Below are 17,898 nucleotides of genomic sequence, written 5' to 3'. Positions count from 1 at the left end.
CAACTTAAGGCCATATTTACACATCAGAGCCCTGGAAATATTATATATATCCTATTTTCCCCATTATAGTCTTTGAGGAACAGTTTCAAGAAAGGGTTTTGTTCTGTGATTTGGAGAAATAAGTAACCTCCACTTGATTTCACTGGCTATTTTCCCCCTGCGTTTTTCAGTACTGACCCAGAATACTTACTTGTCATCCCCCAGGCAGATGTGTCACCACAGTCAATGAGAGTTTTGAGCCAAACTGGAAAAGTTTTATATCTTTGAAGCACCAGTCGAAATGTTGCCCTCTGGAGAGCCAAAGGCAAGGTCCTTTGCCAGGGTGAAATTCCAGCATTGATGCACACAGCCTGGGAAAATGGCATCCAGAGGCAAGCCAGAACACCTGGTGCTTGGGAGCCTGCTGCTCACACTGCTGAAAGGCTACAAGTCCAGGCTGCTCACACCTCACTTGGTGCTCTCAAAAGGCATTAATGCTGTTGGGGATGTACAGAGTCACAGAAAGAAAGATGGTAACATCTTTTGATGTGTAAGTATGAAAGAACAAAGTTTTTGATTCAGCTCCTGTTTGCTAGGCTGAACCAGAGATGTTGTGAGAGTGGGAAACAGATGCACCCTTGAAAACTAATTACTTTGAAGCTTAATGCTTGAAAATTTTCTTTCAGAAAGGTCCTTGTGCAATCTGAGATATGGGCTATTTCTCTGCTTTTGTCCTGCCACTGCAAATGGATTAGATGAATGTGTGGAGGGGAATTGATCGAGTACTGTCTGTGCTTGGAGGCTTGAACTAATAAGTGACAAACATAAATACTGTTTCTTGTTAGAACCTGCTGTGTGCAATCCTGCTCAGCCTATGAATACAGTTAAAACCAAAGGGACTCTGCACACTTCCTGCAGCACATCAAGCATCAGCTTCCCCCACCTGGGACCTTTGTGATTGCTTTAGGGGGCTTGCTGGAGTGTAACTCAGCTTGGCCCAATCACTCCAAGAAGACAGTTCATAGCAGAGCTGGTGAAGAAAACCAGGATCTTTTAAAACAGAGTCTGAAAAGAAGGGCAGCTTCACAACAGAAATGATCAGGAATAAATTGCATAGGAGAGAAACTATTTCTAGCTAGAACCTACTTCTCCTTATACAAAATGAGATCATATGATTAATTAATTCAAAGTGAATTCTATTTTTTCTCATTGCTCAGGCAGTAAACCAAAAGGACAAGTAATTTAATTTGGCCACTGAAGCATCTTTTGTTGCCAGGAAAGGGTCATATCAAGCTGCTTTTTTCCCCTGATGTTTCCAGAGTGCAGAAAGAGGTACAGTTTTACTGTGTGCAACAGGGAGCCTGGGAGGAGTCCTTAGAGATGCTGGACTACCTTGTTTAGCTCTGGAGATAAACAGATGATCATTTTCCAGCTATGCATGTTCCTAAAGGAAATCATCTCAATCCTAATTTAATGAAGGAATCAGATCCAGATCATGGCATATTCAGATAATGTACTTTCTGGGATAAAATCCCAAATCAGATCAAACTAGCCCTCAGATATCTGCAAGGTGTCTGAACAAGCTGAAACAGAAATCTTTCACAATCCAAGATCTCCCCTGGTAATTAACCCTGCAATCTATATGGAGTGAAACTCCCAGCAGGAATATGACTCTATGGCACCAACACATAGGTGTTGATGGCATTTATTTAATAAGGCCCAGGCTTAAACCCCCTGTGGGGCAGAGGAGACAAGGGCTGGGACAGAAATGTAGCCTTTCCTCATGGGCTTCTTCACTTCCCATCTGTAGCCAGGGCTCAACCAGTGGGTAGATGCACACACACACCCCCCCCACAGGTCTGGGGTTTGGAAACTGATGAAGTTTTTGAGCTCAGACCCAGCTGTGCATTTGCTCGATGGGATTGCAATAGCTGTTTGAAGCTTTTTGAGAACCCATTAAAGGCTGAAGAGTACCCCAGCACTTTGGATTGCTGGCAGTCTGAGTGCTCTGAATGGATAAAAGATTAGAACTAGACATCTATATTAAAAAAGAAAAAGCCCTAACCCCACAACAAAACCCAAATGTTCTCAGGATCGGACAAGCCTTTTGTGCTCTGTCCTCTCTACGTGCTGCAAAGCTGTGCTTTTCTTATTTTCCTTTGGGAGGACTGTTCCCTTGGCTACCAGTGCTGCCCTCTAATAGTTGGCATTTGGGCACAGGACGAAAACATTGCTCTGTTTTTCTTTCATTCCTGCAGGAGCAGCAGAAACACAGCTGGACAGATTTCTGGTAAGCAACAGCTCCAGGTGATACCACTGAACTGAGTTAGGTGATTTTGCCCTGCTGCAACCTTCCCTTCCAGATGCTGCTCCAGGGGATCTCTCTATTCCTGCTGGTCACTGCCTTGTCAGGGAAGTGCTAACAGGAGGTGAGGTGTGGGGCTTGTTTCTCTGCCTTCCTGCACAGGAGACAGCCAGGCCACCTTCAGCTGCTCCAGCCACAGGTATTTCCTATTAGCCACATGCAGCAGCAGTGCCTCATGAGGCACAACACGCACAGCCAGCCTCATGCTAGCAGGAGGGCAGGTCGCTGCAGATACAGCTAATACTTGCCAGCTGTAAGCAGCGTCTCTTAATCTTTCTGGCTTTCTATATTAAGGACATTGTTGCTTTTGCAGTAGAGGAATTAGAATAATCTTGTCGCCTCTCGAGACCTCAAGGTCCTGCCTTCATTTGCTGTTATGCGCTCCATGATACTCTGTTTCATTAAAGCCTCCACACAGTGACCCTTGAACAAGAACCTTCTCTCTGTAGTCCCCCCATAGCCTGAGGCTGCTCTCATTTAAATTATGCTTCTGTGGAGGGAATCAAATACATCTTTTTCTCTACTTAAATGCCTGGAGCAAACTAAGTCGTGAAATGCAACCAAGGGACCAAGATTGCAAGGGAAAGGTGAGGCTTGCAATTTCTGTGGAAACTGTAGACCAGTGTGATGAAAGGGGTAGAAGAGGGAAGCAAGAACACCGGTCCATCAGAGGAACAGAAACGATTGTATCTCAGACAGAAGCTGAGAAAATGAGGCAATAAATGTGAGTGGATGAAGAGTTGTACACTAGGTAGCTGGGAAACCTGGTAAGGACATGAGGTGACTTATAACACCATAGTAATAAGGACACCACTAATTAGTTTTAGGAGAAAAAGAGGAGAAGTCACAAATACAGAAAGGATCTCCTGCTCTTATTATTTTTCCCCCATGTTTTCTGTGGTGGCCGTACCAGATACAGATATGACCAGATCTGAGAATTCAGGGACATGCCTGGTACACAGGCTGATCAATCCCATCTTTGTAAGCAGGACTGCTGGCTTTGCCCACCAGACAGGCTCAGAGGACAGAGAAGGCAGCTTGTGGAGGAGGAACATGGGAAGCACTGGTGCAGGAGCTGCACTCAGGGCTTAGTTGTTGTACAGGAATTTGCAGTGTTCCTGCCTAGCTCAGGAACAGAGGGAAGGTGATTAGCAGGTTAGTTTGCTGAGCCTGTGTGACCTAAATTGAAACTGAGCTGTAAGGGGCCTTGCAGTTCTACAGTCTGTTTCTCTGTCTCAAGACAGAATTATCTGTATTTATTATACCTGAGAGCGATCTGCTTAACCTCTGCCGGAGGCTTCAGTCACTGCATGCAATTTTTTCCTCTGTTTACTAAACTTTCCAGCACAGAACTTATGATTTCCTCAACCACCACAAATACAATATAGTAAAAGAACAATATGCAAGCAAACAAGACCAACCCAGCAGCACAGAAGCAGGAGCCCTGGCACTCTAAGGCTTCCTTAGGCCCTCCAGTACTTGTTTAGTTCAAACTGACTGCAGTAGGGTATTGTTTACAACCAGGTGAAGAACAAGAGTCCTTTCAGCACTCTGGGAGGTACAGACAAGATATGATTCTTCAGCATCAGAAAAGATAACTAGCAAAGGGTAGGTGTAAAAATGCAGTTCATTGAAATGAGAGAGGCAGAATAAATGAGAGTAGCTTCTTGTACCAGTGATGAGGATTACCCCAGATTGATCTTTCAACTGTGTCAAAGTGTAACTGCTCTTCAGGTTTTACTGTTAGTGCTGTCATTTCAGGAATATGCTAGAAATGAACTGCTTTATTTATTGATAAGAGATTTACCTGCCATGAGATATGCTGCTATTTTCACGGCAGTACTAAGATTGGATCAGAAGTCCCAGCCAGAGGAATAGTACCTGGAATTGGAGGAAAGGCAAATAGTGGAAACCTGCTGCTCCCAGCTTCTGTCCTAGTAGAGGCGCTATAATGTGCACTAAATCCTGATTTTATTAAAAATACTTTTACTGCAAAATGGAAGCTCTCCAATGGCTGTGGTCCAGTTCCCCAGGAAAGAGAATCCAAGGCTGCCTGGCCATGGCTGGCACAGACAGCCCTGCTCTGTCACCTCCCTGGGAAGCAAAGCTAAAAAGCCAAAATTGTTGATCTGAATAAGCAGCCTGACATGTTTTTCCAGTCCTAATCTGGTAAATGTGCCTCTGAAGGTTTGTTTGATGAGAAGCAATATAGAAAGATACATTGTCCTTTGCAAAGGTTGATCCACAGGTCATTATTTCAGCCAAAAATTCCCATTTCAGACAAAGGAAATAAGAGGAAACCCAGTGAAGACCATGTGAAAACAGAACTCACCCACCCACCCAGTTCAGTAAAAAGGCTCCTGGTTGACCCAAGGATTCAGCTCATATTCTTTCAAGCACCTCATTTAGCAGAAGGCTTCAAACCACTTTCTCTGAACAGTTCTCTTAGATTTGCATGGAATAAAACACCAGATTGCATTTGCACAGTCTGCCATTTCCTTTTTGCATTAAAACTCTGAGCTGCCCTTATCAGGTCAGGGCTGCCTTATCACCTTCCCCAGAAAGGCTTCAGTAGTATATGTAGCAGAATTAATATTCACTGCATCCCTCAAGTCTTGGAGCTCACAATTCCAAATTCCAACTGCTGGCTTGATAGCTCCAGCAAACACTAGGAAGGATTGCCAGGATCTCTGTACCTCCTAACCCCCTTGGCATGGGCCTCCCAAGTACAGCAGTGCTTTTAGGGAGCATCTCTGACCATGGGCTGATCCCTGTGGATGTAAAAGACCAACAGCCCCAGTGGGAACACCAGTGGGTAACAGATCACTGTTGCCATTTAGCTCAAGGTTATGATTTATTGGTGCCGGTAACAAATGCGGCCTAATGAAAAGCAAAGCTTCAGAAACACATTTTAGCATTGACTCAAAAGAGAAATCAATATGTTCACATATATTAGAGGGAGCAATCTCCATTAAAAAGCAAAGTGATGAGACAACAATATTCTTCATACTTGCTAGGATCCCACAGTTTTTTAATATGTTCTAGTCTCTGCCTTAAGCCTCTCTGTCAAAAACTGATGGGTTCATACAAGAGATCAGCCCAACCCACCTGCTTTTACTGACTCCTGGAAACTCACAGCCAATTACCAGGCCCTGCTGGGAAGGCACTTTTCCCAAAAGTACGTGGAGGTTTGCAAAAAAGAGAAAGGTTTAGAAAGGTTTTTGCCTGTGAATAACCAGAAGATGCAGCAAGGTTCAATTTGCCCATACTGACAGAGTACACTTTGCATTTGCTCACTTAAGAAAACAAAATTGAATTGAGGAGGTTTGTGTTTCCTCTGCTTGCCAGGAGATTGAATGGGGCCTGTTTGGGTCAAATGAACAATTTGCAGTGCTTTTTGCAGGTGTCCTTGTTAAAATAAAATAATAATTAAATAAAAAATCGAAAGAAACAGCCTGAGTCACCTGCAGCCTCTCTGTCTTGTAATCACTTGTGGTTTAATTTACCGAAATGAAAATTTATTGGGATGCCACTTGAAGTAATTTCACTGTTTTCCTTCAGGAAGCAAAAAGTACAAAGAATTAAGCTGTTCAGAGCAAAAATTCTGTCAAAGGAGGCAACAGACATAACAGGAGTCACACACTACCCTGGCTCAACTAGGCCAGGGAGTGCACATTTGCATAGCTGCAGTCTGCCCCAAACAACTGCTCATCATAGAGTGGCAAAATCCACTAAAAGAAATTAACTGCAACATTTGCTGCAACAGCTACATGAGAAAATGTTACACTTTGTTACTGAAAACAAGGAACTTTCCAGGTGGCTCTGGTCACACATTGCATTATGCACATTAAATGTCTGCAGCAGCAGGAGTACCAGACAGTAGGTGGAGTGAGGAACAAGAACTGAGAAAAAGCACTTACCTAATACAGGCAGCAAAACCACCAGCAGAGACTCACTGCCAAGTTCACAACAAGCTGGAAGCCACATCTCTACAAAGGTGTCAGCACAACCACTGCTTCTCACAGTATGTGGTCTATAAAGTACCTATGGCAGTCCTGAAGAGAAAAGCAGAAGTGTGTTAACTAAGGAACACAAAGAAGATTTGAAGAAGTCAGCTCTACCTATGATGTCAAAGTACTACTTGTACATTTGCTGGTAGCTCAGAGAAAAGACTCTGGGGAGGAAAATCTTCTGTACTCAGGCTGCTACTCCAATGAACCTGGAGTACAAACATGAATTGATGTTCAAAGCAGAGGGCAGGGTCCTCAGCATCACTTTCAGCTTTGGAAATTTTAAGTTACCTTACAGCTTGTGGTACTTTGGAAGAAAATCCTGAAAAACTTTTTAAAACCAAGCATAACTAACTAAAAAGTCTGTGCTTTGTTTTCTTTAGTGTGTCTTTAGCTCTGGTTCTGATAAACCACTGAAATGTTTAAGCCTGTGCTTTGACAAAACACGCAGGCTCACCCCTACACAGGTGTGCTGACGAAGCATCTGGAGAGCTGCAAGCTGGGCACTGCCTTGCTGTGCAAAGCCAGGACTCATCAAGTTTCTCTGGCCTCCTGTCCTGGCCTTTCTGTGCTGCAGTTTTGGCCCCAAGTGCTATTCACAAGCTAAGCCACAAAATGCTGCAGCACCTCCCTTCACACAATGAGGAGGCAAACTGATGTGGGGACATTCATACCTCAGCTTGCAAGTAGCCATCCTGAAGGATACAAACACATTTTTCATTATATACTCTCTACACAAAGACATTACACCTAACTGAACATGTTCTATCTAAAATAAATGTTTTCTACCTCTCTGCAAACTCAATGGAAGTCAGAGTAAACCCATCTGCTTTAATTCCTGAGACTAACATTGCTTCCTCTGTTTCATTAACATGAGTTTATCCTGCTTTCCCTTGCATGGGAGAAGCAGCAACCCTGAAGTTTGATTAGCAGTAATCAGAAAACATCCACACCTGCATGGAGGCAGTGGGAGGCTTTTCAATTGGAAATGGATTTTGAGAACGTAATGTCTGTTTTGAAAGGACAAATGCATCTTTCAAGGAATACAAACAGTAATAACCATTTATGCATTGTGTTTCTTCAAGGATAGTAATGCTATCATAGAATCAAGTGCCTTAACTGTTGAAGAGATTAATTTCTGCTCTTTGGAACTAAATATATTCAATGTTACTGAAGAAGTCCTGGAGAGCTTTTCATAAGCTGGATGATAGAACAGCCTGTGCTTATCATCTGTCCAAAACAAGGTGTCCTTTTTCTTGTCCATTTTAGGTTCAAGAGACAGGTGCAAGGACTGTGGTGTGGGGACCTGCAGTGACACAAAAGCAGCCCAGACATCACTGCAGCAGGGCAGGGCATGGAGGATTTATTACCGCTGGAGAAAGCAGCCTGGCAGGGAAGCGGTGCCAAACTGGGATAAGTGACTTTTATTCATTCTGTTTCCAAGTCTCTACTATCTTCAGTGACTGTTGAAATAAAATATTTGGAAGAAAAATCCTCCCTGACAGTGTAACTTTCTCATATTTGGTTACATTCTAAGGATGTTTCTGGTCCTCGTTTGACAGGTTCCCAGGAAAGAGGGAGGAAGGCAAGATTTACTATTCCTAGAACACCTTAATATAAACTGTAATCAGATTTATAAACAACATCTACAGGTCTCTTTCATAAACTATAAAAAGCTTAGAAAAGTACATCTGTGCACTTCTGTTTCCTTTTCATAGTCTTTCACCTCTGCTTCTATTTCCCTAAATAGAAAGATAATAGTATTAATCTATTCCTGGGGGCTTTTGTAAAGATTCACAATTAATATTTATGCAGTAAAATGGAATAAATGCTGTATAAGTGCTGAGCAACATTATTGTTCTCTCTCTCTTCATTAGCACATCATGTGCATCCCAAGTAGAACAGATAAACACAGAAATTAGCTGTCCTCAAAGTCAGGCAAGTGAGAATGGTAACATCACTGCTAGAGAGCCATTAATTTAAAATGTTTGCTGTGGGTGACATCTGCGGCAAACAAAACAAACCTCTGAGATTCAAAGAATTAAATGTATTTCTTTACTCATTTGAGCAAATTCTGTCTGCAGCAAAGAAGTTCTGGGAATATTTTCAGATTAAATATGCTGCATGTACTCCCACAGCAGCTGCGTCTTAAACAGGAATCCAACTGAGGCAGCAAGTAGGTTTTTCATTCTAAAACCTGGAAACCTCCCTCAGTGCTTCTTTCCAGACCTCATTTATTTCCTGTGCTTATTACTATATGTTTGTTTTCCAAAGCACAACTCATAAGGAACTGGCTCCTCCTTTGCAACTACTATAGTAGTCAATCCCCATTTCCACAGGTTTTTGATGCCGGAATTTGGATTAGTCCCAACACTATCACGATTTCTCATTTGTCCATCTCAGAGTGTTTCCATCTGATCTGTCTCCAAGCACAGCTGGTGGTTGTATTGCCACACCTGTCCAAAACACCTTGGTGTTTGTCCTTAGAACAGTTTGCCTTCACTTACAAACTTTCCATGATGTGGCATGATTTTCTAGCTGAGGCTGCATGAGCAGTGCACAAGTACTTCAGCTGAAATAATCTTACAGAAATAGCCTTTTTGTACTGCATCACAGTCTGACATAGAAAATTGCTGCACTTCTCTTCAAAACGTTGCAGGGTCAGAATCACAGACACCGTCTGAATGATCTATCAGTGCTCAGCTGGGTTTGGGAGCAAAGGTGCAAAGGGAAAACGAGAATTTGCAGAGGTTCTTGTAATTGAAATCCTTAGTTTGGGATTGTTTTTCCCTAGTTTTGGAAGGCATGCATCAGACTAAAATTGAGTTGTGAAATCCAATTTGCTTTTCTTTTCCAGAAATAAGAACTTGATAATAACATTCTGCTGGACATGACCTTCAGTCAAGGGGAGGTGACTTTTTTCCTGCTTATGCAGATGGGAGTTGAAGTGCCCTTCCATGGAAGTCCCACAGCCATTTAAGACTGGGTTTACTCAAGAGACTAATCCCTCCATAACTACTGAGTAGCTCTTCCTGCATCCCTCTACATCACAACAGCCTCCTGTCTCACTCTTCCAACCTCCAGCTAAAGCTGCTTCCTCCCAGGATTACTCTGGTGGGTGACTTGCAAAATGGCAATTCTTGTCACTTGAAGGATGCTAAAACATACCAGTTCAGCAGTGTTTTGTTGGTCAAGGAGCATTTTCCTAACAAACTGATTAAAAGTGTGCAACCAGGGAAGGAATAAATATTACGGAAGAAAAACAACTTCTCACATCACCTGGAATTTATAGATTTGGCCTTGCAGTTGGCCAGACAGAGCCCCTCTTTGACTAAGCTAGAGTATTTTACTTACCACTGTAGTAAAGCCTAAGACTCCTCCTCATTCACCTTCAGCCTACAGTTTTGAGTATTTCAAGGTCTCAGTGAAGAGCTCATCCTGCATAAAACATTTGCTCTTTGGACATGCCAAGATGGGACATCTCAATGCTAAGGAAGGATGTATCAGTGGGAGAATTCTTGAAATATAATGTGCCTGTACATGCACACACAGACTCTCCAGGAAGGCTTTAAATAATAGGCAGATTTAGATTAGATATTAGGAATAAATTCTTCCCTGTGAGGGTGGTGAGGCCCTGGCACAGGTTGCCCAGAGAAGCTGTGGCTGCCCCATCCCTGGAAGTGTCCAAGGCTGGGCAGGATGGGCCTTGGAGCAACCAGGGATAGCGGAAGGTGTCCCTGCCCATAGCAGGGGGTGGAATGAGATGATCCTTAAAGTCCTTTCCAACCTAAAGAATCTGTGATTCTATGATATGATTCCTTTCTCTGGTTTATCTCCTGTCCCACATGGAAAACATATCTTCTTCTCCCACAGTGAAGAAGAGAAGCTTGAGAAGGGCTGAGAACAGCCAAGGTGCCTTCCCAGGCCTGCTCTTGCTTGAGTCCCATGAGTGCTGCACTGCCTGTCTCAAATCGACAGCCCCTCTGCTCCCTCCTGCACGCAATTATGCTGTTACACAACACCAGGATTTCGGATTATGATGGAATTACATCATCTGAGAGGAAGAGATGCTGGCCTGCAGAGCTAAGGTGGCCATGCCGTTCAGAGCAGCAAGGTTTTGCAGAGATAACCTGCCCCATCAGCTCAGATTTCATTGCAGTGTCATTACCTTTGTTCACGATGCTGCCTCTTTGAGATTAGGCTTTGTGCTAAACCCATGACCCATTTTCATCCTGGGCTTTAGAAAATAATTTGCTTGCTTCAAATCTTGAATTGTTCAAGACAAAGTGATAGTTTCAGTCAGGGTCCACAAACTATACAATGGATGCTGATCCCCCCACCTCATTCAAACCCAGTCTCTGACATAAGGAATCTGGCTCACATTGTGCTTCAAGTCAGAATTCAGCCTTCAGAAAAGAAAAACTCAATGCATTTTAAATGCAAGAATCAAATATGGCTGGGAAGAAAGCCCACATCAGCTACCAATTTTTTATTCTGTGATATTACTTGTCTTTGTGCTCCAAAATCCAAGCCAGATGTCTTTACTCAGAAATTTTCTCTCTAGGAATATATGGCTACCTGATGGAATCTAATTAACCCTGACACAGACAGCTATTTAAACAGTATTAAACCATTTCTTGTTCTCAGCGTTTGCACTTCAGGAATATCCTAAAGGAAAAGAAGGAAGGATTCATGGTGAATGCTGTCCACTAATTTGCTCGATCTTTTCCTTTCAAGAGAAATAATTGCCAATGAGAAGCACTGAAAACTGCAAATGGTGTGTAAGAATAAGTGTAATATGCAGCTATAAATTAAAATGTCCATTTGCCATGGATAAGAGCTAGTAAAAGAAACCCAGTGAAGGAGGACAGCTTTGCTCTCATCAAACTCAGAGCAGAATCTCTGTCAGAAAACAAAATATTCCTTGTTCAAGCAGATCATTACACTACTTTTTACACAGTCTTTGCATTTCCTAGCCACTCCTTAAAGCATCCTAAACTCCTGACATGTTCAAACCATTTCCAGATAAGAAGAGAGACACTTCACAGGAATAGGCAATCAAGCAAGTTTGTCTTTTCATGTTCTATGAAAATTAGCTGGTTCTCTTATTTGTTGTTGGTTTTTTGGTTTTTTTCCCTATAGCATGTGTTTCAGAAATGAATAAATAGTTTAGTGCATTTCTTCCATTCAGACTAGTTTAATCAATGCAATGTCTGAATCAACTCCTCATCAACAGGTTTTCATGAAAGATGAGCAGATGTTGCACTTAGGGACATGGTTTGGGGGTGGACTTGGCAGTGTTGGGTCAGTGGTTGGATTTGATGACCATAAAGGTCTTTTCCAACCTAAATGGTTCTGTAATTCTATGCAGGGGTGCCATCCACAGCTCTGCTAGGATGTCACACCCTACTTATGACTAAATATTAAATGCCTCCACCCTGCTACACTCAGTTAGAGATGGGCTCATGTACCAGACTCACCTCCATCCTGGTACTCTGCAAATGTTAGAGGATTTGTTGGAGAACTGTAGGAGCAAAGAGAGCATCCTGAGGCAAAGCTACCAGCAGCTTTCATAATGGGCAATTTTGGATCCTTTCTTACTTGTGTCAGTATCAATGAATATCTGCTTCTCTGTTTTCTGCTGAGGTAGGATCAATACAGTTTATTAATCAAACTATGAGTTATCTGCAGTTGATATTTTCCATGAACATTTGTGGAAACTGTGAGAGATGGACAAAACTCTTTAAGCATCTCTCTGCTTTTCACACAGTCTTGCCATTCGGGATCCCTCTCTCCTGCCTATAAATATCTGAAAGGCTGATCTCTACTCCAAGACAGCCAGCTGCATCCCTTCCAACAGCAAATAGCAGGAACATATGTTGCTGCAGGGTGGAACTTCTCTCCTGGGCCAGTAGGAGTAGCCAGGTGCTGGTTGCTGTCTATTACTTCCACTGGCTACAGGAGAAGTGAGGAAAAATAGCTGAATTCAGTTAATATTTAGATTGCTAAATAAAGGTGAGGCAAATGTACCCTTTGCAGCTGTATCTGTTTCGCTTTGCTTTTAGAAGATCTGCTTGGTTTTACAAGACATAAGCAAGAACTCTTGCTTTCAGGAAAAATCCAGGAAGATGAAAGAAACTTCCTTCCCCCATTCATTGGCACATTGTTATTCTTCCCTAGCCCTCTAGTACTGTTTTGTTTAGGTTTCTTTCTGCAAAGCACCTGGCAGTGGGCAGGCTGAGGTAGCTGCTGGACTGAACTAAACCTTTGCATGGGTTCAGGATGGAAATTCAGCAATACTGAATTCAGCAGTCCTGATGTTTGAAATGGATACTGAACTATGCACAGGCATGCTGCCAAGAAGTTTACCTTTGTCCTTGCCCTTCCTCGATTACTAGTCTGAAAGAACATCTCCTGCTCCACCAGTCTACACTGCAGTATAAAACTCATGTTGGGCTGGTTTTTCTCTTGACTGGCTTTTGCTTTTAACAAGAGAAACAGACCGAACCCTACTCCTGTCCAGTGCTCTGCTCCTGTGACAATCCATAGCAATCCTTAACTAGAACTGCAGACTGCAGGACTATCAATTAACACCATTTCCACCAACTAGCAATGAAGGAGAAAAACACTACTCTTTTAAAATTGAGAGACTAATTGTAGCAGCAGTTGTTAACTGCAGTAGCCTTGCAGGACTCTCAGAGGAATCCTGAATGGAAAGCCATGTATTATAGTCCACACCTGATGCTGGGAGAAACACTGCCTTTTACACATATTTTCTGTCTTGTACATATTTTGCTTGTACAGCAGGATTTGGGTTAGGAGGAATGGACTGGGTGGGGGATTATGGCTGATGTAAACTGAAAACTAGCTTAGTTCATATTTAATTTTTTAAAATCTTGAACAGTGCTCCTTACAGGAGCACAGAAGGTGAGTGGTGCTAAAAGCCCATGGGCTGTGATGGGAGGGAGGGAGAGAAGATACGCTGCTTAAGTACCATGGCTGGTGCAAGCCTAATGTCAAAAGAAGGTGGTGAGACAAGAGGACCTGGAAGAGACTGGGACCAGAAATGTATAATGAAGTTACCACATGGACAGGATGAAATAACTAGAAGTCACAGAAATCATGCTAAGGAAACTGGAATAGTCAACTTGGATCCTAAGCTTCTTAATGTGTCCTTACCTATCCGAGTACCACTGATGCTCATTTGCATAAAAGGATGCTTTATTTTATAACAACAAAGGATTTGCCAGCTAGCCTCTGAATCTGCTCCCTGGTAATTTAGATTAATGGCATTTATGGCTTTTCTTTAAAGAAATTTTTGTTGCAGCTTTCCCATAATTCCAGAAGAAAGATGTCTATTGTTCTTCATGCTAATACTATCATTTTAAAAAGTCTAAGTTGTTTTTTGATTCACTTAAACTGGGAATATGAGTGGCAAAAGAGAATGAAATTTGCATCGCATAAAATGAAGATGAAAGCACTTTGGTGGAGTCTTGATATACACTTAGGAAGCATTTTTAAAATTCCCATATTCCCAAAATGTACGTATACACATTGAGGATCAGTAGCTTGTTCAAAGGATAATTTATTATAATTTATTATAATTTATACTGTTTGGCTACTGAAACGATATGCTTTCTTCTTCCAGTAAGACTCTGGTTTATCTGAAAGGATCAGAGTCAGATGTTTGTTCCAGTGGATGTAGTCATCCACCATCACAAGCCTTCTTGTGCCTCTGGATAAGAATGTTATGCCCAACATTACAAAAAAAGATGGTCACATTTTGAGCATAACTTGCAACAGCTCTGTCTTTCCCTTTGGATGATACTGGGCCAGTTCCATAGGAGGACTGCACATGGTCTGTACATAATCTGGCAGATGCATTAAAATCCTGTTAATTAGAGCTGCTTTTATAAATTCAGGAATAAAGTAGCCTACTCTCTGTCTCACTCTGAAATACCAGATACAGTAGCTTACCCATTATTTGTGTTTCAAGTTCTGTATTTCATCCTGATGATGAAGACTACAATGTTCATCAAAAATCCAAGCAAACATGGAGAATTTAGGTGCCAAGAGCCAGTGGCCCAGTGTATTGAGGGAGGCAACAGGAGAGCAGCTCTCTGTGGTCAGTGTGCATAAGGCAGTGGCAGTGCCCAGGCTGTACACTTGGATGCCTTCTCTTGTAATCCTCTGGCACATCAGAATAGGTCTTTCAGCTTTGTACTCAGTGGTAAAATAGACAGACAATCCAATTTTTTAATTGTCTGGGAAGAAGAATAAAACAACATTGTTACAATTTTGTTGAACAATATGGCTTTCATGATCTCCATATCCATATTGTTGATTAATTCACATTTCCAGCTGCCCTTCACATTCCCCATGAATTTACCTCACTCTACAATCTCTTGTATCTCTTAAAATTTGATTTGACTGAAGCAATTTTTTTCTCTGCTAATTCTGATTGTTTATAATTTGGAAGGCAAAGGCAGATATGGCTTAGCACATCATTAATATCCCTCAGCACTCTCCAGTTTTCATTTGGCCACTGGGGAATTCTTTAGTGGCTGAATGTCAGGTTTTAACGAAATGTCTTTTCTGGAAAAACTGTTTTAGTTCAGTTCTTTGCCCTTCTGAGCCACATAAATAAAGCTGGAAAACTGAACTGCTATTTGAAAACTGGGTATTGGAAGACAAGATGTGTACAATGGCAGTTCACATACTTTTTGCATCACTTAAAAATCACATGGTGTTCAAACTGGCAGCATTGTACTATCCCAAACACAGCCAGTGGGACTATATTCTGGAATTGTGCTGCGGGAATTATGATACACTTTCCTTGATAATTGGTATGCATAATTAGGTTATATTTCATTTAAAGAAAGCACGTAGCAAGCAAAATTCTGATTCCAATCACATTAATTCACACTAAGCAGGATTCTTAATTACATCCAGGTATCTGGAGATAAAGCAAAGTGCTTCATTCACATGGTCTGATGGAGAAGTAGGCTACAATCTGTGTTATAAACCTTACTTCAACTTCTTGAAGACTAGTTCACCTTTCTTTTCTCTTCTCCTGTTCTCTCCTGAGCTCTCCCAGCCTGTGCAGGCTGGCTGTGAGCTATACAGCCCAGTCCTGAAGCTGAGCAAACGCAGATATCAGCACAGACTCAGGGCTTTGGTAATGCATTGTTTGGAGATGGTATTTTCGTAGCAAGCACAGAGCGAGATCACATCTGCTCATAAAAAAGTGTAGGCAGACCATAGGATTCAAGGTAACGTCAATTATTCCTCCAAATTGCCAAAGCACACACGGAGCGAAGCAGAGATTAAAAGCAAATATGGCCTTAATGCGCTGTTATGAGTTGTGCTGCTCAGGGCTTGGCAAATGTTCCCATCAAGAAAACCACCAGGGAATCTACTTATTCTGCCTATCAGGCCCAGGACCATAAATCATTACACTAGAAATAAGGAGCACTGGAAAATATCAACATTATTTAACACTGTAGAGATCTGTCTCCAGAGAAAATAGAGTTGCTACAAGGATGAAATAAATCTTACGGATTTGGGATGTACTTTTGCCATGGCAAACCAAACCTGGGGGACCACATGTATATGGAAAATTTTAGTGAGCCCACTTAGTGGGAGCTTCCTTTCATTTTCCTTAGCCTGCTGTGCTGACTCCAACCCTCAGCTATGGATTGTACTGCTCTGCAGTCCCTGGAGAACACTTCTAAACGTGGAAGATAGGTGGGAAACGGGGCATCGATTCTCATCGATCCTCCACTTCCACCTTCATCCTGGCCAGGCAAAATCCCCTGCTAATGTGCCCCTGGGTATTTTCCAGGGCTGGCCTTGCACTGAATAGCACAAACAGAGCAGAAAATGCCATCTTTCCAAGTAAAACCAAGGACTAAACATTTTTCAGTTTACTTATGTGAACAGCAGAGCACCTTGGTTATTAGTAGTTTGGGGGGTTCTCATTCTGACGGGTTTAATGAATATTAGTGATGTTGAGGAATGCTGCTTTGAATAGCAAACACCACTGGAGCTGTTTATCAACCAAAGTTTTTAACCTGGGTCAGGAACAGAGGATTAAAAAAGCCAAACCAGTTTGTGAAGTACTACTGGGTAAGAGGCATTGCTTAAAAAACAGAAGAAACACAGGGGAGAACAATTATACACATAATTAACTTACAGAATTTGATCTTTAGATATAATTTAATGCCTTTGTGAGGCATTCAATAACACTTTAGTACTGTTAAAGCCACAGTATTTCATCAGTTTGCCTAGTAACAATCATATGTTAACACAGCAAACACATGCCCTGTGATGTTTTTTATCCTAATATCTTCTAAATCTATATTCACGTAGGTGCCTTCTTTAAAGTCCTTAGATAGGAAAGTAAGAACAACAGTATGGATTATTTTAAGTGGAACCAAGTTGGTTCCAGCTTTTACTTTACTTTACTCCCTTTTCACAAGTATTTTATATTTTTGTCTACAGCAAGCTACCAATCACAATTAAAAGCAGTCCTAAGCCAGCCCAGATGAGGTGATTACATGAGATGCTTACAAAAGTAATGAGATTTTTAAGTATCTGTTTATATCCTTGGTGTTTGACTGTGGATAAGATCCCTAACCTGCAGATTTGCACACCCTCCCCATGAAAGAGCATGCAATATCTTTCCTTTTTTAATTTCCAGAAAAAATGTTTGTTATAAATCTAGGATTAAGGCCAGGTGTGGCCACAAACAAATTTGGGAAGGTGAAGTAATTGCTGTTTGCTGAAAGTAATTGCTTCGTGTTACAATTACCATAGAAATTAATGTAATTCTCTACAATACTTTCGGGAATAATAAAGTCAGTGGAGAAGAACAGCAAACAAACACCTTTGTCTGCCCTGGAAAACAGATCAGTCCAAACCCTGCCTTGTTATAAGGACAGCAGGAGAGCTGCATTGTCCTTAGCACTTCACTTTCTTGCTTTTAAATGCTTGGCTTAGTCAAAGTCATGAAAGACAATTAGGTTTTTGTCACTTAGCAACCATAACTGGGTTCAGGAGCAAAGCAATTTGGAACAGACAGTACTTGACTACTAAACGTTACCACCACAGCACACCTACAGCCACTCACTCCTGGTTGAAACCGAGGAGTCTGGGCCACAGAAAAACAACCAAAGCAGCTTTGAAAAGAAGTGTTCACATGCTGCTTTTCAAGCTTCTAGAGGAACTTTATCTTCCCCTGATTTGCCATGATGAGTTTTTGAAGAAGTCCTTGAGGCAGGAAGGACACAGGTGAGCACCTAAGGCTGTCTCAAGGCATCTCAGTGCTAATGCCACCCAAGTCAACTGCAGTGAAACACCTGCATACCGTGGATATCACAGCAGACCTCTCCTGCTGCATGTTCACTTAGGTGCTTTCAAGTTTCAACTAGGTACTTAGGATGTCCTTGGATGAATAGGAGGTTTTGAATGAAAATATGACACAATGAAAAAATGAAAAATGTAACTCTACATTCCCTGTAAATTATGGGACTTTGGGTCTGC

Source organism: Coloeus monedula (genome assembly GCF_965178545.1).
Source record: "Coloeus monedula genome assembly, chromosome: 9".
NCBI classification, from domain to species: Eukaryota; Metazoa; Chordata; class Aves; order Passeriformes; family Corvidae; genus Coloeus; species Coloeus monedula.
The sequence above is the reverse complement of the archived record's forward strand: the minus strand, read 5'-3'. Positions refer to the sequence as shown.